This window comes from Solanum dulcamara, chromosome 8 (genome assembly GCF_947179165.1).
Source record: "Solanum dulcamara chromosome 8, daSolDulc1.2, whole genome shotgun sequence".
In the NCBI taxonomy this organism is placed as follows: Eukaryota; Viridiplantae; Streptophyta; class Magnoliopsida; order Solanales; family Solanaceae; genus Solanum; species Solanum dulcamara.
The window spans coordinates 4,456,162-4,480,837 of record NC_077244.1 but is presented as its reverse complement, the minus strand read 5'-3'; the positions used below and the strand labels follow the sequence as shown (position 1 = coordinate 4,480,837).

Below are 24,676 nucleotides of genomic sequence, written 5' to 3'. Positions count from 1 at the left end.
AAGTTTTGAAACCCTAGTTCTTGCATGAGAGGAATCTTGAGAGAAATTTTTTAATTGGGGAGTTGCGCGTGAGAGTGGGGGGTTTAGATCACTAAATTACCCGTAATCTCACTTAGAATAGGCTAAAATGACATAGTATAGAGATTAAAAAGTGAGAAAAGACTAAAACTACCCTAGAAAGCACCTTTCCTCTTTCGCTTACTCTCCACTCCTGCTCCTGTGGCTTCCCTTCAGGGTTCATTTCATGTCCCTCCGGTTACATTATCCCTGAAACTGAGTTTGGCAGCTTCCATGAGAACATCTACGGTCCGTGGATTGATGTATCGATCGTAAAAGTCTCTCACAAAAATCAGACAAATGTTCTCATCATTTGAACTTTGATCTATGAAGCATGTTTACGAGCCTTAGTTTATTCTACAAAACATAAATATGGTTCATAAAATTTAGGAAAATTTGAAGTTTCAAGAAATTCTTTGTGAGTTCAATCTATGGTCCGTAAATGGATTTATGACTTGTAGACTTCGCCCGTCTTGTTCAGCTGAAAGTTTAAGTCTCTGAAGTCGATGTACGAATCAAGTTTATGACACAGTAAGGAGACTACGAACCATAAACTCAATTCGTAAAATTCAGACCAGCTTTCCATGTTTCTTGAAGTTTTATCTACAGCTCCCATCTACGGCATGTTGTTCCATATATGGCTAATAGATAGTGTGCATAAATCCCAAAATTCTGCATACTTGAATTTTCTAAACTGTTTAAGATATGATAAGGACTTAGGAACTTCTGAGATGTTTCAAACTCTCAAATGTGCATGAAGTCACCCATCCCATCAAATATGTCAATCTTAGGTGAATGTTACCCCAACGACATGTTGATGTCTGGATGAATGCATAAGTCATCATAATCTAGACTTTTGGTTTCTCTAGTGACTTGCAAGCTATTAAGTGTTCTTCTCATATTGTGGAGTTGGTTGGCTAACAAATCTTCTTCTTTCAATCAGACATCATTCTCCATTTCTGCAAACAATGAGGGGCAACCACTAGTTATGTTGAGAGGCAAACTAACACAACTATTAAATACAGGGCTTGCTTTCTGATGAAAAAAAAAGTCATGAAAAACTCAACTATCAAATACAGTTTTAGTAGTCCGAAAAAAGACACGAAAACACAATATATTTACTTTATGAAAGATTATGGTTTGCACGTGTCAAAGATAGACGTGAACATGATGTCAATACACGTCATCTACAACACATTCAGAGACCTTTTTGTTAATATCTAAGATTTTTGACAAATTTTAGAGTTAATAAAGGTATTTTAGTAAAATTGATAACATTGTTAGAGTCTATAAAATTCAACTTCATCGAAAACCCTAGCAGCCGCTCCTGTTCAATCAATTTCACTATGCATTGGTATATGCATCTATTATTTTCATCTTTCATCCAATTCATAGTTGTAATTGAACTCTCACATGAATTTTTTGCTCACTCCCCTTGCATCCTTTCTAATAAAATAAAGGGTATGAATCTTCTATCTTGCCATCTTTGATCTTTCTTTTGGTTTTGATGGCCTATGAATGTGTCAAACATTTAAGGATGACGATCAGAGATCTAATCTTTGATTTTTATTATTTTCTATTTTAAGGCTTCAATCTAAAGCCTTCCGCCAACAACTCTCAGATCTGCCACCATATATAGGTCAGTTATCATAGTTAGGGCTGGGCATAAAATATCGAAAACCGAATATCGAACCGAACCGGCTATTTCGGTATTTTGGTATTTGGTATTCGGTATTCGGTAATTCGGTTCGATAATCGGTACCAAAAGTCCACAATTTCGATATTCGGTTTCGGTTTCGATATTTATTTTTTTCCTGTTCGGTATTTCGGTAAATACCGAATACCGTAATTAATATGACTAGTCCACTATTAATAGTCTATTATATGTGTTGGGCCTAAGCCCTTTATGAAATATTTTAGGGCAGCCCAAATCCCTAACCCAATAACAACAACCCAGTCCAACAACATTACAAGTTTACAACAAAAATCCATTTAGCTAGGGTTAAATGTTATTCTTTATTTCTGTTTCTCACTTTCTCTTCTTCTCAGTTCTCTCTTCTTCACTTCTTCTTCTTCTTCTTCAGTTCTTCACTTCTTCAGTTCTTCTTCACTTCTTCTCAGTTTCTCACTTCTCAGTTCTCATCATCAACTCGTCATCAGTCATCACTCATCAGTCGACAGTCATCGTCTCATGGGAAAGTAAAAAAAAAAAGTAGCTTCACAGGAAAGCAAAAGCTTTTTTGGTTATGGCTGAATGTTCTTCAACAAAATTGGTATAAGAAATTAGTGTCTTTGGAGTTTATCGGGAAGAGGTTCTGAAGGCGAAATAAAATTGGTATAAGAAATTAGTGTCTTGGGAGTTAGTGGCTGATTTAGACGAGCTGAATTTTTTTGAAGCTCAGGCAAGTTTTCCTCCACCAGCGTTATTTGTATATCTGTTGAACATTGCTCTTTGTATGAAGAAAATGAAAAAAATCTAAAGTTTTGATCTTTTCGGCTTTTCTGCAAGTTTACAATTGCGCTAAACTCAGTTTGGTTCTCGTTGGTAAGTAATTTGTTGATTTATTTTTCTGTGCAATTTCAGCATTTCTAAGCAGTTTAATTTGTTAAATTTGAACTTTTAATTCAGTTAGAAGTTAGAACTTAAAAATCACGGGCTTTTTGCTTTTGGGCGTAGATGAAGTGAGAAAAAGTATGTGGTTCTAGACTTCTAGACTAGTTACTTGATAGATTGTTTAAGTATAGAGAAATTTTGGACTGTGTTCTGACTTCTGATAGCATTTGTTGTTAGAAAGTTGACTTTTAGAAGAGTTTTATTTATGCATTTTTCCTGTTCTGTGTTCACAAGGAAAAGAAGTTAAGTGGTGTAATTATAAGTTAATGGAAAAATCATATAGCAGCATTCTTGGTTCTCTATTTTTCAGTTTGTAACTTTAAAGTATTGAATACTGCATTTTCCAGTGTATGTATTATGCTATGATAGGAAGAAATGAAGAATGAGATTGAATCTACATTACCTGATCAAAGTACCCTTCTTTGTTGCTTTGTTTCTTGCTTCCTTATTTTTATATTTTTTTACTTTGTTTAATTGTTGACACATTTTAAATTCTTTTTAGCTATGGATGATATTGACTTGCATTGTTCAAGCTGAAAAATAGTAAAAGCAAATTTTGGACTCTATTTCCTCTGCTGCTACTATGTCTGACTTCTGATTTTGGAGCTGCTTCAGGTGGTGTTGTTGTTGTGTGTAGTGTGCTGCTGCTGCAGGTAGTGTTGCAGCTTATGTTGTTTGTTGTTGTTGTTGTTGTTGTGTGTTGCAACTGAATCATTTTGTTATTGTTGTTGCATGTTGTATGCTGTTGCAGGTGCTGTTGACTGTTGTTGTGTTGCTCCTGCCAATTATTGGATTATTGCTGCTGCAGTGCAGCCTGCAGGTGTTGTTGTTGCTGGTTGTTGCTTGTTTTGGTGGCTGTTGTAGGGACCTGCTGTAGGAGGTGGTGGTGTTGTGTGTAGTGTGCTGCTGCTGGGTGTAGTGTTGCAGCTTATTGCAGCTTATGTTGTTAGTTGTTGTTGTGTGTAACTGTTGTTGCATGTTGTAGCTGTTGCTGCATGTTGTATACTGTTGCAGGTGCTATTGACTGTTGTTGCTCCTGTCAATTATTGGCTTATTGTTGCTGCAGTGCAGCCTGTAGGTGTTGTAGGGAGCTGCTGCAGGAGGTGGTGGTGTTGTGTGTAGCTGTTGTTGCATGTTGTAGCTGTTGCTGCATGTTGTATGCTGTTGCAGGTGCTGTTGACTGTTGTTGCTCCTGCCAATTATTGGCTTATTGTTGCTGCAGTGCAGCCTGCAGGTGTTGTAGGGAGCTGCTGCAGGAGGTGGTGGTGTTGTGTGTAGTGTGCTGCTGCTTGGTGTATTGTTGCAGCTTATGTTGTATTGTTGTTAGTTGTTGTGTGTTGCAGCTGAAGGCTGAAGCACTTTGTTGTTGTTGCCTGTTGTTGCCTTTTAGTTTTAGGTTTTATTTTAAGATGGTTTGTGGCTACTTATCTTGTAAAAAAAAGTGCTTGCATTTGTGTTGATCTTATAAGATGCAGAAATTTGGGTATTACCGAATACCGTACCGAACCGAATTTTTATTTACCGATTACCGAATTACCGAACCGAAGTTTGAAAGTTCGGTATTTGGTATATACTTTGAATTACCGATTACCGAATTATCGAATCTAAATTTTGAAAATACCGAATCGAATACCGAACGCCCACCCCTGATCATAGTTCATCTCTATTTTAAATTTAACCATGTCGATTTGAGTTTTAATCTCGTTTTCAGGATTTTCTAGTTCAAGGCCTAAGTGAAAGATTTGATGGAACAACTCTACGGAATATCGCCACAAAAGGTAAGTATTCCGTACATTTGTCTCTTCTTTTTTTTGGAATAGTAATCACACTTTTATTTGTAGTAGGATTCGAACTAGTGATGTTCTCCTAACACACACTCTCACTCTAACTACTGTAACAATTAGGGCAGAAAAATCAAATCCAACCCGTTTAAGGGTCTGGCGGGTTATTAATCCACCCATTGATTAGCTCAACCCATTAAAAATTGGATTGATATGTAGCCCAAATTATGACTAATGAGAAATCTTGAAAAGAAAAATATTTTTTGATTTAATATGTTATTCATAGTCCTAATAAAAAATAATAATAATTTATTCAGTACTAAAATATTTTAAAGAACAAATAAAATGATTAAAACATAGTAAAAATTGAGGAAATTGAATTATGACCCATTACTTGATCCGTTTTGACCCAAAAAATTTTGGGTTGGGTTGGATTTCATTTGTTGTCTTGACCCATTTTTGCCCATCTAAATTTGACTCAACTCACTCAATTGTCATCCCTAACAACAATGTCCCTTATAAACAAAATTACTAAAACTACAATTAGGAAGGAAAATAGAGTGAATTTCACTAAATTCATCATAATTTAATTTTAAATCGCTTGTCTAAGAGTTTTCATCAAAAAGAAAAAGACATAAAGGAAATACAAAATAAAAAATGATTAATACTTTAACAATCCAAGCTAAGCTTGAAAGTATTGAAAGGAATTGATTAAAAATCCAATATCATCAAACTACATGTTGTTGGACAAAATTGGATAGAAAATAAGGATTGTATCTTAAATTTTAGTCGTGTTATTTAAAAAAAATTGCCTTGTATTTAAACTTATTTTCTTCATTTATTTTACCTTCATTCATTATTTTTTCTCTTTTTCTTCTATTGATTTTATTTATTCTCTTTATTTTCTTTGCCTTTTCTTTTGATTTGATTGTAAATTTAATTCCAAATATTTTTTATTTAAAATAAGTTAATTTCTTACGAATATCAAAATAAGTGAATAAAAAATTTAAAACGTTAAAGTTAAAGGGCACTTTTTAATATATTTTTAAAACAATTACACATAATTTTTAAAAAATAATTAAAGTGAAAAGATTCAAAATTAATGAAAGAGAAAAAAAAGTTTAAAGTGAGGAAGACATTAAAATAAATATTTTACAAAGAAAGAAATGAAAATAATTATATATATATATATAAGTTTTAATATGAATAATTATATGTACTAATTAATTATAAAATAACCAATTAAAAAAGGACATGTGTCCAATTTTTCAGTTCATCACTTGCATTCAAGAGAGTGTGAACACTCTCTATGCCACGTCAGCATTTATGGTGTGTTTATTCTATTTTAAAATAATTTGAGAGAGTAATATGATCCTAACTAAATTGACGCGTGTCCTTGAATTTCGATCATAATTTAGAAGGTATTTATGTATTATCCCTATTAAAATATGTTGAAAAACCTTAGTGAATAAGGCCTTATCGAAAAAGGCTCAAAGCAAAAGGTCTTATTCTAAAATAAAATTAGTTTGTGGTAGTTAGTAACTAGTTCGTAACTTCTTATCAAACTAAAATCACCTAATAATTAAAATTAGAAATTATAAACTTTAAATCCTTAAAGTGTCATATTGAAATATATTTTTTCAAAATTTTTCTAGTTAAGCTGATTGCATTCTAGAAAATGATTTAGCATTTAATTATCATTAAGTTTAAACTAAAATTAACCTAGAATTTCCTTATCTAAAAGTAAATCATCGATAAAGCAAATGAATCTTGAAAAGACAACAACTAGTACTTATGTTGAAATACTGGTAAAGAAAATAAAATTATTCATCTATTGATGAACAAAAAAATGTCTAAATTTCTCATTGCCCTATAATAGACACTTTATGGAGAGAGATTTAGAATTACAATTTTATGGTTTAACCTTTAATAGTTTTACCGTTAACTCATTATATTTTTAAAGTTATAGGTATTAATTATAATTTTGATATTTTTCTTCTGTAAATTTTCAAACTATGTGTGTGTGCGCTAAAATGTCTTACCATCTTTACCCTTTGAGATAAATCTTCTCAATTCTCTTTTTTTCTTTTTACTAGAGCACTAATCAAGTTATTTGTTGCACACAAATTTTGGTATGCCAAATAAAAAGTTAAAATTTTGTGAAGAAACATCTTGAAACCTCATGAGATGCAATAGGTAAAACTACATTCTTTATGTGTCTATCCAAAGCAACGTAAGACTTGCTTTGGATCGACACGTAAAAATACAGTTTTTACCTATTGCGACTGAGATCTCAAGATATTTAATTTCTTGATAAGATAGTGACTTCTCAAGATTTACATGCAACAAGGAACTTGATTAGTGAGAAGTAGGGGTGTACATGGACCGGGTTGGTTCGGATTTTTTACAAACCAAACCAAACCATTTGTGTCGGGTTATTAAATCTATAAACTAAACCAAACCAATAAAAGTCGGGTTTTTCGATATCAATTTTTCTCGGGTTTTTCGGGTTTTTTGGGTTTCTCGGGTTTTTTTGGGTTTCTCGAGTTTTTCATAGTATCTAATAAAAAGCACAGAGCAACGCTTCTTAAAAAGAGTTCTAGTACAAAATATCAACATATAAGATGGAGGAGAACACCGTTTGAAGTTTTAACTTTATAATATAACTTTATAAGATGGATTTTTTTGTAAATTATTTAGATGGGCTTCTCAAGTCCAAATCTAAATGTAAGAAAGAAAACAAAAATTATGAAATTTTTTTTAAAAATATTTATAAATTATATTTTAATAAATATTTTTATGTATAACATAATTTAAAAATAGTATATTTATAATCGGGTCGGTTTGGGTTCGGTTTGACTTTTTTTAGTTAAAACCAAACCAACCCTATAATGGTCGGGTTTTTTTTTTAAACACCAAACCAAGTCAAACCAAACCACTAGTCGGGTTTTTTTCCGGTTTGGTTCGGTTTGTCGGTTTGGTGCGGTTTATCGGTTTGCCCTGTACAGCCTTAGTGAGAAGCAAGAGAATTGAGAAGATATCTTATTGAATAAAGGTGATAGGGACATTTTTATCAAACACACACAAAGTTATATATTTGGCACTAATCAAGTTATTTATTGCACACAAATTTTGATATGCCATGATAAAAAAAGTTAAAATTTTGTGAAGTAACATCTTGAAACCTCAAATATAACAAGTCTGAAAAAAAATCTTTACTTTGCCTAATTACAATATTTTTTGCTATGAATCTTTATTAAGAGTCTCCTGTGATTTATCAAGCTTGTTAAATTGTAATATTTGAGTTTAATAAATGATTTTTCTTATAATCGACATGACATGTATGTCAAGACTAATTACTAATTTGATCTGCTCTAGTGAACTAGTTAGTTCATAATAAAGTGTATGTAATATCAAAGTAATAAATTTTTTTTCTTCACTCTTAATTGAGTTTAATTCTTAACCAACAAAAGTTAGAAAAAAAAGAAGAAGCAACTTAAAGAAGAAAAATTCAACATGGATGAGCTACTAGAACATGTATTCAACATCAATTATTCCAATGGAGCAATAAAAAGAGTATTGAGTAACTTATTGTATAATGCAGTTAAATTTATCTCAGAATGATACATTGCTCATCGTGCTTGACTAGAATACCTGAGTTTGATTTAAGTTTCAATCTTTCTTCGAATGCATTCTATTTAGAGCAAGATTGTGACTTTGATCAAAATCAGATTTTTTAGATAAGCACGAAGACTAATATGTCCCTCTGACATAAATTTAGTTGACATTCTTCATTGCCCCGTCGGTTAGTTGATGTTGACAACATGTTCTAGAAGCTCTTTCAGTTTGAATTCTTCTTATTTAAATTGCTTCTTCCCTTATTCTAACTTGCTTTGGTCAAGAATGGAACTTAATAAGTCTGAAGAAAAAAAAATCATAACTTTGATACTACATACATTTTGTGTATGAAATTGTTAGTTCAATAAAATCGAATCAAATTAGTAATTAGCCTTGACATATATATCATTGTGTATTATAATGGAGATCATTAATTGAACTCGCAACATTAATACAATTCAACATGTGTGATAAGTCAAAGGGGGCTCATAATAAAGACTCATAGTGAAAATTTTTCAAGCTTGCTTTGGATCGACACATAAAAAATGTAGTTTCTACCTGTTGCAACATCTCAAGATATTTGTTGATAAAATCTTGACTTTTCAAGATTTCCATGCAACAAAGAACTTGATTAGTGCTCTAGCAAGGAGAAGCAAGAGAATTGAGAAGATGATCTTAATTAATAAAGATGATAGGGACATTTTTATCACACACACAAAGTTTTAAAATTCCCAAAGAAAAAATATTTTAATTATAATAAATAGTAAATATAAACTTATAACTTTAAGAATATAATGAATTAACATTAAAACTATTAAAAATTGAGCACATAAAATTTAAATTCTAAATTTGCCTCTGTAAAACTTTTGTTATGGGCAATGAATAGCTTAGATGTTTTGTTGTTCATCAATAGGTGAATTTTTTTTTCCCTTACAATAATTTTATTATAAATAATAGTTACTGTGTTTTCAAGATTCATTTGCTTCCTTGGAGATTTACTTTTGCATAAGGAAATATTAGGTCTGTTTTCATTTCAAATTTAATAATTATTAAGTGCTAAATCAATTTAACTAGATTTATCACAGTACAGAGAAATTTTGAAAAAGTATTTTAATACAACATTTTAAGGATTTGAAGTACACAACTTCTAATTTTAATTTCTAGGTGATATTTATATTGACATAATAAAAAATATATTCTATCCGTTTCAGTTTATGTGTCACCCTTTTCTTTTTAGTCCATCCCATAAAGATTATCACCTTACGATAATTAGAACTAATTTAACTTTAAAATTATCCTTAATAAAATGATGTACAACCACATAAATATCTAAGAATTATTTTAGACTGCTAATTCCAAAAGTCTTCATTTTTTTCTTAAATACCATGTCAAGTTAAACGGTGCTCTACATAAAATGAGATGGAGGGAGTAATTAAAAAAATAAGAAACTTAAAACTGAAGATCATCTAATTTTAGTTAAATTAATTAGAAGTTTAATTGGTTACTTATTGCTACCAACTAATTTTATTTTGATAAATAAGATTTCTTTCGAGACAAGACAAGTTTCGGTGAATAAGAACTTTTGTGCATTATTTGATGTAGACTTTATCTAAATCCCATAATGGAAAAATTTAATTACTATACATCCCTCATTGTACTAAAATTATCCGATTTTTCCTTTTTTTTCCAGTTTTGCTGATACATTAGTTATGTAACTGATACATCGACTTTAGTTGTAGAATAGTTAATGCAGATCATCTATTTATAGATAGTATCTTAATATAAGGTATGATTGGTTCTTTAAATCAATTACTGATTTAATTAATGGGATTAATTGGTTAAAAAAAGCAACGGTTGTGTACATGAAGATTCAAGCAAAAAAACAGAGCATCAGTTCAAACCAAAGTCGATTTCAATTTTTTTTTCCAGTTTTGCTGATACATTAGTTATGTATCTGATACATCATCTTTAGCTGTAGAATAGTTAATGCATATCAACTATTTATGGATAGTATCTTAATATAAGGTATGATTGGTTCTTTAAATGAATTACTGATCTAATTAATGAGATTAATTTGTTAAAAAAAGCAACGGTTATGTTCATGAAGATTCAAGCCAAAAAACAGAGCATCATCTCGAATGAAAAAAACAGAGCATCAATTCAAACCAAAGTCGATTTCAATTTTTTTCCAGTTTTGCTGATACATAAGTTATGTATCTGATACATCAATAGCTGTAGAATAGTTAATGCACATCAGCTATTTATGGATAGTAGATTGAGATAAGGTATGATTGGTTCTTTAAATGAATTACTGATCTAATTAATGAGATTAATTGGTTAAAAAAAAGAAAAAGTTATGTACATGAAGATTCAAGCCAAAAAATAGAGCATCGTCTCCAATGGAAAAAACAGAGCATCAATTCAAACAAAAGTCTATTTTAATTTTTTTTCCAGTTTTGCTGATACATAAGTTATGTATATGATACATCAACTTTAGCTATAGAATAGTTAATGCACATCAGCTATTTATGGATAGTAGATTGAGATAAGGTATGATTGGCTCTTTAAATCAATTATTGATCTAATTAATGAGATTAATTGGTTAAAAAAGTCAACAATTATGTACATGAAGTTTCAAGCCAAAAACAGAGCATCAATTATGTACTGCAGATTTTTGATACATCAGTTATGTATAAACTGTGCTAATTAGAGACTGATACATCAATTCTGATACATCAGATTTGTAGTTGATACATCAGTTGTGATACATATGTGTGAAGTTTATTTCCTGCAGTTTTTTGATACATCAGTTAGGTATAACCTGTACTAATTAAATACTGATACATCAGTTCTGTAGTTGATACATAAGTTCTGATATATATATATATATATGTGAATTTTATTTCCTGCGGGTTTTTGATACATCAGTTATGTATAAACTGTGCTAATTAAATATTGATACATCAATTCTGATACATCAAATCTGTAGTTGATACATCAGTTGTGATACATATGTGTGAAGTTTATTTTCTGCAGTTTTTTGATACATCAGGTAGGTATAACTTGTGCTAATTAAATACTGATACATCAGTTCTGTAGTTGATACATACGTTTTGATACATATATGTGAAATTTATATCCTGCGGGTTGTTGATTCATCAGTTAGGTATAATATGTGCTAATTAAATACTGATACATTAGTTATGATACATCAGTTCTACAATTGATACATAAGTTCTGATACATATATGTGAAGTTTATTTTCTGCAGGTTGTTGATTAATCAGTTAGGTATAACATGTTCTAATTATATACTGATACATCAGTATAAATACATTAGTTGTATAGTTGATACATAAGTACTGATACATATATGTGAAGTTTAATTATTACATATATGTGATACAAAAGTATATGTATCAGATTCATTAAAAAATGGTAAATGTTATTGTGATACATAAGCAAGATGCCCCGGGCAGTCAAGTTTGATACATTAGAATATGATACATAAACTTTGATTTTATATTCAAGTTTGACAGATGAGCAAAACATACAAATCTTTTCAATTGATATATGGAAAGATTATTACATTTCAGTTGCTTACTGATTCTGATACATTACAGTTAATGTATCAGATACATTAAAACAGCAGATACATCTAAAATGTTTACTATTATAAAAAAATGATTATAATCTTCTTGATAACGTACTTCATTCCCTGCATTGACATAAAAAATAGTTAAATACAACTTGAACTTTATACATAAATACGATATATCAGATGCATTAAAATATTTGATACATGAGAATCTGATACATATAGAAGATGTATCAGAAGCAGTAAAGCTTCATAAATTATAATCTGATACATAAATATAGATGTATCAAAATCATTAAAACTTGATACAATAGAAACTGACACTTAAACACGATGTATCAGAAGTAGTAAATCACTAAAAATGATATTTTAAAAAAACACTACATATCAGAAGCATTAACGCTTGATACATGAGAATCTGATACATAAACAATATGTATCAGAATCAAAAAACCTTCATAAAAATGGCATTAAAAAAATTAATTGATCTCATAGCTTTGAGAGATTAGGGCGTGTTGTAACCCTTTCAATCTTGTTGTCTAGTTCTTTGGGTGCATGTTTAACTGGAGCTTTTGTAACACCCCCAAAATTTTTTGCTAAGATTCGAACATTTCTCCAAGTGAGTGTAGACTCGGACCGGAGGACTTGTAATTTTACACGTGAGTTAGGATCAATTCCTAAGTATTTGAAGTGTTTTAGATGTGTTTAGGGGTCATAAGGGATCTCTAACACCAAACCGAGTCCAAAGATTTCCAATCAATTAAGTTTTCGGAGGAGTTAGTATAAGGGTCAACTTCAAATGACCATATCTCCTTTAATATAATGAACTGGGTGGACCACGACCTACCAAATTAAAGTTCTTTGCGTCTTCTTTCCAACGCCGCCAAGATTGCAATTTTTGGAGTTCGTAGTCAAAAGTTATGACCATTTTACTACAGACTAGTACTGTAGGAATTTTAGGCCTGGGTGACCACTGCAGGAAATTTAGGCTTGGCGCGACGCGCCACTATAGCGCCAGAAAATAGACTTAGTAGTTTGGTCCTTCGCGCGATGCACCACTATTAGATGTGCAGGGTTTTAAGCCTATTTTGGCTTGGCGCGACGTGCCACTATAGCGCCAGCAAGATTTTTGCCCAATTTTCTAGATTTTTGAAGAGGGGCAACTTGGACTTTTTTCCTAATTATATATATCTTCACTTGGACGTTTTGGGACCATTTTTCAGTCCCCCCTCTCTCTCTAAAAACCCTAATATTTTCCCTCTCTTCTTCTTCTTCTTCTCCAAATCCTTCTCCAACAAAGATTGCCTACAAGAGTTTCAAGGATTCAAGCGTTCCATTGAAGACCTAACATCAAGGTTTCTTCAAGTCTTCAAACAAGGTATGTAAGTCTAACCTAAAATATGGATTGAGTTCTTCCATATGTCCATAGATGTGTTGGATAGGAATTGTGAAAGAGTTGAACCTTCTAAGAAGGTTTTCTTAAAAGTTTTCCTAAACTATAGAATGTTTTTAGATACTATTGGTTGATTGATGTTTTTAATAACTTGAGTTACTATATAGATTTATAGGTATTGACGATATTCTTGAGTTGAGTTTGTTGAGAGTATGGATTTATGTTTCATTCACATGAACCCAAGATGAGATTTTTTTTGGTCATAATTTGTCTTGATTTTGAGATGGATGGTTTGTGTATATGTGTTGATTGGAATGAAAAGAATGAATTGGAATTATTATGAATGTGAATGACATAAAAAGAATTGAAACATTGGTAGAGCTAGAATGTCACTTTTGTTTCTATAAATGGAATGTAGAAATTAAATAAGGATTTTGAAGTAGATGTTTGATGATGATGTAATGATGATGTTTGATGATGATGTGAATAATGAATATTTGATGATGATGTGAATGATGATATTTGACGATGATGTGAATGAAGAGGTTATGTGGATGAGAATGTTGTGTGATGAAGTAGATTGGAGTCTAATGCGATTATGTGATATGTGAATTGCATAATTTGATTTGATTTGAGTCTTATGAGCATTTTGAAAATAAATGATCTTTTGAGAAGGAGTTTTAAATAAATGATTGTGAGCATTTTTGCATAAACTATTCATATACTATTTTGAGTTTTAAAGGATGATTATTTTCATCTACGATTTAAAAAGAGTTTAAGCATGAGTTGAGTTTGAGAAGTCTTTTAATTATTTTGAACATGAGTATTTTGAGTATAAATGAGTTGAATATTTTTACATAAAAATGTCTATTTTGAGGTGGAGTTGAGGAGTTGGAATTATATTTTAAATGCATATAATATTTTCTACATCCATTGAGTTGAGATGGTATCAATTTAAAGAGAAGAGTTTGATGATTTGAGATGAGTCGATTTGAAAGAAGGTCCAATGAGGCCAGATTTGATTTGAGTTTTGAAAAGAGTCCATGGAGACTAAATGAGTTGATTTGAAAGAGTCCAATGAGACTAAATGAGTATTTTGAGTATTTTACTCACTTGATAGATATGAGCATATTGAGTCTTGGGAGGAGTATCGAGCATCAAATTGGGTAAGAGTATAGTCCATACTCGAACCAATAAACTACGTCGCCAACGTAGGAGAGGATTGAACCATTAAAGTCGGATGTTTCCCAAATTATTGTCCTGACATAATAGGACTTGGTTGGATTGGATCCATGATTGGTTGATTCGTTCATACCCTGGCAAAGTATGAACGGACGCGGCAACAACGTCGGCTTGTTGTACTATCACTCGCTCATATGGTGATAGTTGTTGGTTAGAGAAACTCCCAATTAAATGGATTGTGCTTTATATGATTGGTTTGATTGTGATTGCAGATGATTAAGTTGAATTGTAAAACATTGCATAATTCTAATTTGCATATCTATTGAATTGAGTTGATTGCATATGATTGGATTGGATTGGATTGGGTATGTGATTGGTTTGGGTTGGATATGTGATTGGATTAGATTAGATAATATGTGATTGAATTAGAGTTGATGGTATGTGATCGGATTGGATTGGATACGTGATTAGATTGGATGGGATCGAATTGTAAATGATTTGATTGAACTTATTGTACATGATTGGATTGAATTGTATGGTATGGTATATGATTGGTCTTTGTCTAAAAATGTATTCTTACTTTGGACTTTGATTGAGTCTCTCTTATCTTTCTGATTCAGAGATATTTGAACCAACGTTATTCTTCCTTGAGGTATGTTTCATTCTGCCATATTACATACTCGTACATTCCATGTACTGACGTCCATTTGGACCTGCATCATTTCATGATGCAAAGACAGGTTTAAGGGATCGTCAATAGAAGCACCATTGAGGATCTATACACACTCAGCGTATTGGTGAGTCCTTTCCTACATTCGGAGGACACCGCTTATGTATTCTTGCGTCGAGTTAGCCCTTTCTATTTTAATTTGAGGTAACCATGAACATGTCATTGACACCAATTAGATAGTAGTGATAGAGGCTTCATAAACTAGATAGTGAAGGGTCGTTTGAGTATTTCTTTACTTAAATCATTCTTGTCAAACTACTTTTAAATGACAAATATTAGAGTTGATTTGTTGGCTCATGACCTTTATTCTTTGAGTTAGATTGACGTTTTGAGTTGCCCACCGAATATTCTCTTTATTTGTTTTTGTCTTCTGTTGATTGAATGAATGAACGTATGTGTGATCAGGCTATGTGGTTCGCTTGGGAGCCAGAAATGGTTTCTGAGTGCCGGTTATGTCTAGGGTACCCTCCTGGGGCGTGACAGTTTTTGACTTTAATTTCTCACGTAGCTTATCCATCATTGCTGGATCGTTACGATGTTTGGATGTAACCTCGTCATAACCTTCCCAAGATGAATTAGAACCAGGTGAAACAAGAATTCCTTGATTTTTATTCAACTGTGTGAGACCATGAACGGATTCCATATGTATCATTGAAGATATGAGTTAAAAAAATAGAAAGATTTACAGAAGAAAGCAAAGGATATCAATTTTAGAAGATTTTTCAAAGATTTACAGAAAAAATCAAACGATACAAATTTTAGGAGAAATTAGATTGAATGAGGATGAAGTGAGATTCAAGATAAGGAAAAACTTAAATATACCTTAGTTAGAACCTTGAAATTGAGTAACAGATGTACTCAGAAATTCAAAATCTCAAAAATTGATGAAGAGGAGCGAATTTAGGCGAGAATTTAGGGAGGAAGAGTGATGTATCAGTGAGGGAGAGAGAGAGAAAGAAAAAAGAGGAATTTTGAATATTTTTTGATATAATAAAAAATATAAGTAAATATGGTATTAAAATATGTGTAAAAAAATATTTTTTTCTTATTTGATTAGGCTCAAAGCAAAAGGCCTTATTCACCAAGCCTAACATATATTTAATGAAAACAAATCTTTTATATATATATAAGAGAATCCTTAGCATACACAGAAAGGCCCCCCTCTTTTTCTTAAAATTCAATATTTATAATATGTTTTGCATTTTGTTCGCCTGGTGATGTGGCGTCACCACAAACGAGGAATACCCTTTTTCTCAATTTAAATATTCTCATCAACAGTTAACCTACCCATTCGTGTCCCCCGTCTCAAAACTGAAACAGTGCTTTCGCACTTGCAACCTCTTTAAAAAATCTCTTATGCACATCCTCGCGCCCTTTCTTTGAAGCTTTGGAAAATGCTGCTGCAAATTCCTACGCCCCATCAAGTTCTGCCTCCCTGTCTTCGAAGTTGTGCAACCTGTCGCTGGGAATTATTATGACCTACGAGTCTCTTGCCCAGTCTTTTTAATTGAAGCTTTTCAAGACGCTGCTGAAAATTCCTACGCTCTATTCAGGTTTTATGCTTTATCAATCTAATCTACTGCTTTTGCCAATTCTCACACCCAGTCTATGAAGCAACGCAAAAGGCCACGGCAAATTCCTACGGTTATATAATACGGATCAAACATGATGGTAATTTTGAATTAACAGAAGAAAACATGATATTGACTACTTTCTGAACAGTATATCCTTCAAATAAACCTCACATATTACATTGTTGTGGTAATGACCATTCTTGTTAAAGTTATTGAAATTATGTGATGGTCTTATGTCCTACAATTGGCTCATGGAAATGGAGATTCACAAAAAAACAGAATTTTACCAATGCAGGCTTCTCTTTGGAACTATAAGTAGTCGAAATATCTTTTCTTTAAACATGGTTTAGACCCACTGCACTTCCTCTTACTCCTTAAGAACATGCGTAATTCTTCCATTAAACAAACAAAATTAGAAGGTTGTATAGCATTACTACTAAGCATATCTGTAATAATTATCAACTACTCTTCCAACATCTTTCTCAACTTCTTTTCCCTCACACAGCCTTGCTGCGTTATTGTTAATGGCCTCTGTAGGTATAGCTTTTAGTTATTTTTCGTTTGCAAATCGATCCACTCTGATTTTGTATGAAAAATTACACCTTGAAGGGAATATGTCAATAACCGATTGTAATTGGTGTGACTTTTTGAGTCTCTTGACATTCTTATTTACTGGTTGTGTATTATTTCAAAGTTTTTGCTGTCAACTTATAGTTCCACCAAAGCTATAGAGCGACGGCATAAAGGTAGTTTTTACGTAGGTACAATGGTTAGTGAGTAAACAGTAGAGGAAGTATTTGAGTTTAATAATCACCAGTAGGCCTTCATGAGTTTTCAGTAATTTTACGCACTTGCAAGTGAAAAAAGTGCTTCTGTTAATCTGCTTTGAAGTCTATTTGTATATTTTTATATCTTTATGTGTTGAAATAATTATGAAGTTCTCTATATTGTGAAGAATTGAGACAAAATATCATAGGCTAAACATGACGACCTGAAAAAAGAAAGAGATGATTTAAGACTTTCATTTATGTAGTTCTTCATAAGTTTATATCAGGAATCCTTATTTTTATCAAGTGCACTTGGTGCTTTCATTGGACTAGCTAATGCCCATTCCCATTCTTGCTCCTTCCATCATTAGCAATATGATGGGATTTTACATATACACAAGTACTTTCTTTCACTTTAACCATGTTAAGCACTTTTTATTGAGTATCCATAGGGAAAATGTGTCTCTTCAAATCTTATACTTAGTAGGGAGATGATGAAACTATTTATGAGAAAGTGATACTGTGATGTTGAGATCTTCGAGTGCAAATACTTTCATTGTGGATTGGCATGAACAATATTAAAAGACTGTGAGTTAATTACAAATTCCTTATTAAATAGAAAATTTTCTATTAAGGCTAAAGCTTTGCTCAACTGAATTTGCAATTATTGGATATCAGTTACTCATAAGACGGATGCTATATGGGATCGCGTGTTCCTTATTTATTCTATATTGGATGACATCCCTGTGAGCACACTTACAAACAAGAAATGGACTCTATACTTCATCCGTACCCTGACTGCCATGCTAGCTCACTACACGCTGAAAAAGAGAAGTGATGAGATGGTGTTTAAGACAAAATTGACATTTCATGACATATGTGCAGTCCAGAATTTAGATGAGGTGTCCAGAGATAGTCTAATAGAGATCGCATCAATGCCTTGAAGGGTGAAGTTTAACAGTTGCGAGTAGATCTTGAGGCTCACGATTTTGAGCTTTAGGTGTCACAAACGATCAGGAATAACTAGATGCAAACACAATTCAATAATATGATTGAAATCTTTTGGGGATCCAAGTAGCCTTGGTTCAAGACTTTGGCATTCAAGTTGATCTTGTAAAGTTGGATATGTATAAGTTGAGTGTTACTAACGACACTACTATTACAGGGACTGATACAATTGCTACCGGACACTCTTCTACAGGTGAGGGTGAGCTTATTAGTGTAGCTGACATGTCTGGACTCACACTAGAGGATCCAGCACACCCAAGACCGAGTTGCAAGATCAGGTCCTCCCTTCAGCCATAAAGAAGTAAGTTGAGATCCTTAGTTTCAATTTTTTATGTAAGCTGGCATAATATAAAAAATAAACTTTTCGTTTACTTGATAGTTAGACTCAAATCAGTTGTAGATAAGTATGTTTGCTTGCGTTGTTAATTCATGGATGATGCAGTTTGATGGCTATTTATTGTGACGACTTAAACTTAATTAATCAATTAGTATGCATTTTTCCAACTTCATGAGCTATTAATGAAGTAGCCTACTAACAGAAACATAAAATACCTTAGATAAAATCTCTCAAAAATCATTTTGACATTAGTTCTTTATTACTTAATAAATTAGCTTCAATCTAATCGGTGTAAAACAGATTGAGAAGTATACTGACTATATATGGCAATATAATTTCAATGGTTTCTATTCCAAATGTTAACTAGAATTTTCTTTGATAACTACTTAAAACATATAAATTTGGGAGTGCTACAAGATGTCTTATTGTGAGTAATATGAATCTGATTGGAATGAAGCAAGGGATAGCAAAGTTTTTTAGCTTGTGAATATGACACTATTGTTATCTCTTGAACCTGAGTCTTGGATGTATTGCTGATTTCAAGGGATAAGATGATGAATAATCCAGTTTCGTCGATCATAATGCAAAAATTGTGTCATTTCGATATTGGTTTAAGTTTATCTATATGCTCTTATTTTTTGTGATTCATAATGTTTTGCTTTCTTGTAATGCTTCTCTTCCACCAGATTTTGACTTGTCCTATCACTATGGATGGTGCTCTTCTTCCTTTGATGGTTACTATGATAAAAAGGTGTTGTGGTTGTCACCACAAATAAACAACACAACAATATGTTGAAGGAGAAGGAAATAGAGATTAAAGTGTTATTCCTCTGAGCTTTCATTAGTACAAGGTGTTTCTTATTTCCAATTAGTATAATATGTATAGTTCAAGAGACGTGTTTCAATCGGGAGTATGAATTAGACTTTTTACACTGCCTCATTTGAAAAGGTTAAATGATGTTATTTGTTCGATAGATATCCGTGTCATTTTCTATTAAAGACAAATTTTTCTGTATTATCTTTCTTATAAGTAAGATAGAGGAGGTGTTCTTGGTATTTAGATGAATCTACAGATTCATATTTAAAAATGTATTTCAGCCTCTTTTTTTGTTATAACATTTTGGATTACATTATAACATAAGTTTCACTGGATAATGTTATGAGTTAACTTACATATTATAGTTGAAGAATTATTAATTAGTCTAGATTGACTTTATAAGAACAAAAATTCACAAAGTAATATAACTTTCTCTTATGCCCATGCGAAGCACAGTTAAATTTACTATTTTACTAATAATTCAATAACAATTTTCAAAATCATTATTAACTATGGTAATATGTCATTGCTAATTGATTAATTATTCACCAATTACAAAGAAGCTTTGTGAGCTGCAAACAAGGTTATCCAATTCATGTTGTTAGATATAACATAATAAACCATCAAATTAGGTTATGAATATTTTTTCTCAATGAATTTCTAGAACTTATCATTTTTAAATACCACAACTAAAATTTAAGGCACAATGTTTATTTTCTATCCAATTTGATTAGTTTATATACTTTTTCATGATTTAGATCTTACAAAAAAAATGTTCATTCTACGCCTTCATTCTATGCCATGTAGGTCACACATAGGTCTTGATCGTACGATTGTTAAAACATCAATCGAGATAATTGTTTATTTTTTAGTGTATAAAACAGTGATACCTGATGAGGTTGAGATACCTTCATTGAGAATCATTCAAGAAGTTGAGTTTGACAACATTAAATAGGCAATTGCCCGACATGAACAACTAACTTTGATTGGTGAAAAGAGAATGAGTTCATTTGCCACAATCAATTGGTCATGACCCAAATTCGAGTGTGATGACACTCGTCATAATCTACCGAGATAGTCAATCCAGATCCCAAATAAAGTAGAAATAAAATGAAAACAGTATAAGTAGGTAGCTATATACGAAAATGCGGAAGTCTTAATCGTCTATAAAACCCCAAAGGATTGGTTGTCACATGTACAAGCCTCTACTAAAGTAGAAACAAAATAAATATAAGTCTTAAAATGCGTTTGTCTCTCAAATTGAACAAAGCATGTAAAAAGAAACGAGAGAGATCGTCGACATCAACAACTACCTCTCAAGTAACTCCAAAACCCACGGATGAAGAAAGGAGAAGTCTGGATCTCTGTCCTAACTCAGAACATACACAGGTGTAGATAGCAAGAGGTGAACACCAAACAACACCGTACTCAACAAGTAATACAATAAATGCATGTAAAGCTAAGTAGAACAAGTACTCCTGACACACAATCTGAACCTCCTTAACTACAACCTACAAGCTGAACAACCCAATCTACCGTTCTATATGCAGATACAACTCATGTAATACGCAAGTCAGTTATGTTTCCTCAACTCCAATTGGATAGTATCAAAATCACCCGTAGTATAGTCTCAATAGCACACAAGGGAAGGGCAAATACAGATAGTCAAATCAATGCAATACAATGCAATGCGATGAATGCCCAATGTGATGCTAAAATAACAACCACGCCACGTTCTACGTATGCAAAAATATAACAACCACGGCGCATGGCATGTCTCTCGATGCAATAATATAACAACCACGATACGTGGCATGTCCCTCGAATCCTCTTTTTTTTCCTCTTTGATTATCACTCAGCCAGAACCATTTCACATTGATGAATTCATCAATTGGGACCTCAATAATATACATCAACCCAAATGCAAATGAGAATATTCATGCAATCGATGAGAAAAATGAATTTCAATACCATATGCAATTCATATCACAATAAGGAACTTCACAACTAGTCAACCAAGTCAAATAGATCAAATAACTCAGTTTATTAGGTTAATTTCCCCTCAATCTATCTGTAATGACCTTGAGGGTCATTTTTGAAAATTTATGTGAAATTACCATATTACCCCTATCATTAGTGCCTCGGATATTTATTTGTTCAGTTTGTGTAGTTTAATGTGTTAAAGTCTTAATAGTTAGTAAATTTGGCAAATTCTTGAGTTTTATAGAGTTAAGAGGTAAAAAGGTAATTTTTGAGACCAATTGGAGCTACGAGTCTCAGAACTGTATTCTGTTAGTTCTATCAGCTCCGGAATGTGGAAATTGGGTTAGGGAGTCGTCAAAATTAGATTTGGGGTTGATATGTGAATTTGAGGAGTTAAGTTTGACTTTGGTCAACAAATCAAGTTCGGAGACTCTGATTGAATTTCTGAAGGTTCCATTGGTTTCGGAGGGGGAGGGAGGTGATTCTAACGCTAAGAATGTCCTTGTTGTTATTTTTAGGGGTTCCGAGGGTATTTTGGATATTTCAAGTGCCGAAATTAGTTTTTTGTGACTTATCGATTTTCGAATCAAAAAGACCTCAAATTTAAATTTTGATTGTTCCATTGAGTCTGGAACGTTGAGTTTAATAGAAGTGCATGTAAGGTTTGTATATACAGGAGTCCGAATGAATCCTGAGGGTTCGATCAGAGAATGTAAGTTTTGAATTTTGCTGGTTTCTGGTGCAGGCACTCTGGTTCATCGTGATTGTGACCTTAGGCCACACAATCGCGATGAGTCAGGTATATGTCTTCGCAATCGCTAGGGGTGGTTTGAAAACTCGTGCCTTTCGCGATTGTGAGAGTTAGTGGCTCACGATTGCGATGCACAATGCTTTCCTGAATAGTGTTCAACTTCGGGAGAAACCTCACTTTCACAATTTTTGAGCTCTTAAGCTTCTTGGGGCAATTTTGAGAAGAGGTTTTCGAGTAAAATCGTTGGTTAATTGACTTCTAACCTAAAACCTTCCTTTTTCATTAACTATTTGATGATTTTAACTCCAAATTTTACTTTCAAACTCCGAAACCTCTTGTTCTTCCCTAATCCAAATTTATGGAAATTGGTGATTTCTAACTCATTTTTTATTCTATTTTTATGGGTTTTTCAACCATAAGTTCCTTATTACTAGTAGAACGTGATTTTTTAATAAAATTCCAAATTTGACCCTTTTCAAAATTAATCAATTTTTAGACTATTTTACCCTCGATTTCGAAGCCTATCAATATGGGTGTCATTGAACTTCTTATGACGTGTATGTTTCATCCTTGATATTAGGTTATCATTTTGGGCATTGAATACAAAGTTTGATCATCCGGTAGAGCGTTTGAGTGTGGTTTCAGAAATTGAGGTAGGTTTGGCTATCCTTCTTAGGGCTGAGTTGGGGTAATTAGTTAAATTCCATGTTCTAGACTTTGGGATGGGGCCGTAGTGTAGTTTGGGACTGATAATTAATATTTGTATGCCTATGTGGGGGCTATTATGTGCTGTGTAGCCCATGTGGAGGCCTTATGTGACATTTTATCTGTGATTGGGACTGTGTAATCTATGACTTGACTGAGTAGAGATGTGAAGAGGTTAATTAGCTTGTAATGCCGCTTAAGGGGTTGAGTTGAGGGTTTTGAACATGCCTGAGTAGTGAGATATTATTGAGAAAGGGGTAAACACTTAAATGGTGTACTTCCTTCCTATTACTACCTATTGAGGGTGAATATCATGCTTAAGTTAAGTTTTGAGAACTTTGAACCTTGTAATACATGTTGAGCTGAATATTAGCTCCATGTCTTATATATTGTGATTGCATTCATCCTCATTCATACTATCATTGATCATTGGGAAGTTGAGAACTGTGCAAATTCTTTTGAGAAAGAAAATGTGAAATCTTTGGTATCCTTGACCATGAGTAGGTGGTAAGCGGATGAGATATTAGTATCATGAGTCCTTGGCCGCGAACTGGGTGGCGAGATAGTTGATATATTAAGATTGTGATGAGGTATATGGTCTGCGAGACCCCCATGGGTTCTGCTTGATAGCACAGCCCAGCAGGTGTATACGACAGGTTGTGCGACAACCTTGATCCCACCGTACCATTATATCATTCATTATCATAATGCATTGCATTGTATGGATACCTGTGATATATGTTCTATCTTTTTAATTGTAATATTGAACTGTATTATTTATTTATTTTATTCACGCCGTTCTATATAAATTGGCGATAGCATAGTCGGAGTGGGACTTTTTTGCGTGCAGGTGGAAGCGTTCCTTAGTTTATTTCATAGTTTTTGATTAATTCATTATACTCAATCGGTTAAACCTAGTGAGTACATATGGATTGTACTCACCCCTATTTTTTTGTCCCTTTTGATGTAGATACTAGCCAGGGTGTCCAGCACGATAGTTGATTCTAGCAGATACATTCCCATTGGATCATTGGTGAGATCTTGGAATCCAGATCGCCTCTAGTCCATATTTCAATTACAGTATTTCCTGTACTGGAAAACTTAAACTGTGTATTTAGACTCATATTTGTATTTAGATACTCTTAGACTTATGACACCAAGTTTTGGAATGTTCTCGTTGTTGTCCTTTATTTTGTATTTATTTATGGCCTGACTTTCCTTTGTGAGTCTTATATGGTTTTACTTTTTGACTTACACATCGGGATAGAGTTTAGGGTATGTGCCATCATGAACTCAATTTTGGATCATGACAAATTAGTATCAGAGCGCTAGGTTCACTGGTCTTATAAGGGTGTCTAGTAGAGTCTTGCAGATTGGTACGTAGATGTTTGTACTTATCTTCGAGAGGCTACAAGATACTTGTTAGGATAAATTCCTTTTTTTGATTTATTTCGTGCGAGTTATTCATATCAAGTGTTGTATACCTCTAATATATTTCTTCTGTGCATATGGGTAAGGACTAGAGCCACAGTTATCGAGGGTGAGGTTGTACCTGTAGCCCGAGCTCCAGTACGTGGGCGAGGTAGAAGATGTGGTAGAGTCATGGGGCGAGGCCGAGTGAGGGGATCATCACCTGCTCGCGGACAAGCTAGAGAGTCATCGCCTGAATCGGTGTATGAGCACGAGGATGGTTATGAGCAGCAGGCTGAAAAGAAAAGGCCAGCCCAGCCTCCCGTGGTTCCTAATAGTACTCTGATGCTTC

At 32.9% G+C, this 24,676-nt stretch overlaps 1 long non-coding RNA gene across 2 annotated transcripts; it reads left to right on the top strand.

The window, feature by feature from the left end:
* Nucleotides 1-1,305: 1,305 nt before the first annotated feature.
* LOC129901618 (uncharacterized) lies at nt 1,306-24,555 on the top strand. 2 transcript variants are annotated; one of them, XR_008769883.1, is made up of 4 exons: nt 1,306-1,518; nt 4,383-4,449; nt 23,885-23,947; nt 24,432-24,555. It is a non-coding gene; the product is annotated as an uncharacterized LOC129901618 (long non-coding RNA). The 2 variants fall into 2 exon arrangements; XR_008769882.1 differs by lacking the exon at nt 24,432-24,555 and having other exon boundaries at nt 1,313-1,518; nt 23,885-24,140.
* Nucleotides 24,556-24,676: the final 121 nt, after the last annotated feature.